Below are 2,500 nucleotides of genomic sequence, written 5' to 3'. Positions count from 1 at the left end.
CTATTTCATTTATTTTATTGATTAGTGTACCTGTTGTATTTGCTTCTCCTGAAGGTTGGTCAAATAACAAAAATGTTCTATTTTCCGGTACATCATTATGGATTGGATTAGTGTTTCTAGTGGGTATTCTTAATTCTCTCATTTCTTGAAGTTCTTTTTATTCTAGATTAAAAATGAAATGACCCCTCCCTCAGAATTCTTTCGGATTGTCAGCCATAAAGGGAATAGATCAGTTCCTAAAAAAAAAAAAGAAAACTATAACACATTACATTCTAAGGGGGAGTAAACTTCTTCTATTGGAAAAATCTTATATCTTATACTTATATGGTGGTACATTGTGAAACTAAAAGAAATAAAATAGAAAAAATGAACTATAAAAATTTGAATTTCATTTGAATATTCTATTCATATTAATATGATATGAATAGAATATTCAAATGAAATACTATAAATCTATTTATACGTCGTCTAGTATTTAATAATATAGAATATCTATCTGTATCTCTATATAGATAAATATAATTTTTTATTAATAGGAACTTACTTTTTTAAGAAAAAAGTAAATCAAAATATTCGATAGAATGATAATTTCAATTCAATTATATAGATATATAGAAAAAAACCATATATAATAATAGAAATGTAATAATAGAAATGGGAATTCTTGATAAAAATGAATAGTAATAGAAAATATTTTATTTGGGAGACAATATCTATTATCTAAATTTCTTTTTCATTATCCCTATATCCCTATATAGAATATCAGGCCCATCTCTGTATAAATAGAATCGCATATCAAGTACAATGAAAACGCGGATATAGTCGAATGGTAAAATTTCTCTTTGCCAAGGAGAAGACGCGGGTTCGATTCCCGCTATCCGCCCTATGTATTTAATAGTCATAGTATGAAAAATGCCATAGAATTTACTGCGTATAATGCCCTTCTTCTTGAAACCTTGTTTTTTTATCAAATTCAAAAAGTTGCGGAGACGGGATTTGAACCCGTAACCTCAAGGTTATGAGCCTTGCGAGCTACCAAGTTGCTCTACTCCGCGATAAAGAAAAGAATTGATAACTAATGAACAAAAACAAAGATGGAATGCGTCCCTTTACCATATCTATATAAATAGAATAAACCATTTATACATAACGGTAAAGGGACCCTCCTATGATCGCTGATAATAAAATGAAAAAAATGAAGATAATTGGAAATCCTTACCAACTGGATCTTGTTGCACCCGGCAAGAAACATGCATGAACCATTTCCCGAAGTATGTGTCCAGATAATCCAAAGTCTCGATAATTAGCTCTCGGTCTTCCGGTCGAAAAACAACGTCGATGAAGACGTATAGGTGCACTATTACGCGGTAGTGATTCTAATTTTCCATGAATTTCCCATTTCTCACTTAACGACGGAACTTTGCTTATTTCTTTTTTTGAGGATCGGCGAATCAAATGATATTTCTGTTCCAATTTTTGTCTCTTCTTTTCCCTCTGAATAACACTTTTCCTTGCCATAATGGTTAATTTGCTATTAGCATCAATGATAGAAGTCGGATCCTAGATGTATAAGTGGCTTCTCTTCCCTATAGAAGGAAATGAGATTCTTGCCAGATATATATAATAAAGAATTCAATTAACCGAATTTGCCCGATGTAGAGGCAATTAAGAAGGCTGCATAAGTAAATATATAACCTACGGAAAAGTGGGCTAGTCCAACCAATCTTGCTTGCACAATGGAAAGAGCCACTGGTTTATCTCTCCATCGAATCAAATTAGCCAAAGGTGTACGTTCATGAGCCCATGCCAAAGTTTCAATCAATTCCTGCCAATATCCGCGCCAAGAAATTAAGAACATAAATCCAGTAGCCCAAACAAGATGTCCAAACAAGAACATCCATGCCCAGACTGATAAACTATTCATACCAAAAGGGTTATATCCATTGATAAGTTGTGAAGAGTTCAACCATAGATAATCTCTTAACCATCCCATCAAATAGGTAGAAGATTCATTAAACTGTGAAATATTACCCTGCCATAGTGTAATGTGTTTCCAATGCCAATAAAAAGTAACCCATCCAATGGTATTTAACATCCAGAAAACTGCCAAATAAAATGCGTCCCAAGCGGAAATATCACAAGTTCCGCCTCGTCCCGGGCCATCACAAGGAAAACTATAACCAAAATCTTTTTTATCAGGCATTAACTTAGAACCACGCGCATCCAAAGCACCTTTTACTAAAATCAAAGTAGTTGTATGTAAACCAAGAGCAATAGCATGATGAACCAAGAAGTCTCCAGGCCCTATTGTTAAGAATAGAGAATTACTATTCTCATTTACAGCGTTTAACCAACCAGGCAACCATATGCTTCGTCCCGCATTGAACGCCGGACTGTTCGTTGAAGATAAAAGTATATCGAACCCATAGGAAGTTTTACCATGAGCAGATTGTATCCATTGGGCAAATATAGGTTCAATCAAAATTTGTTTCTCCGGAGT

General features: G+C 33.8%; 1 non-coding gene across 1 annotated transcript; it reads left to right on the top strand.

Moving 5' to 3' along the window:
- The first annotated feature begins 812 nt into the window (after positions 1-812).
- TRNAG-GCC (transfer RNA glycine (anticodon GCC)) lies at positions 813-883 on the top strand. The gene has a single exon. It is a non-coding gene; the product is annotated as a tRNA-Gly (tRNA).
- Positions 884-2,500: the final 1,617 nt, after the last annotated feature.

The sequence above is a fragment of the Vigna unguiculata genome, unplaced genomic scaffold (genome assembly GCF_037176805.1).
Source record: "Vigna unguiculata cultivar grain cowpea cultivar isolate G323 ecotype 2 unplaced genomic scaffold, ASM3717680v1 ptg000065l, whole genome shotgun sequence".
Classification (NCBI taxonomy): Eukaryota; Viridiplantae; Streptophyta; class Magnoliopsida; order Fabales; family Fabaceae; genus Vigna; species Vigna unguiculata.
This window is presented reverse-complemented; position numbering and strand designations above follow the sequence as displayed.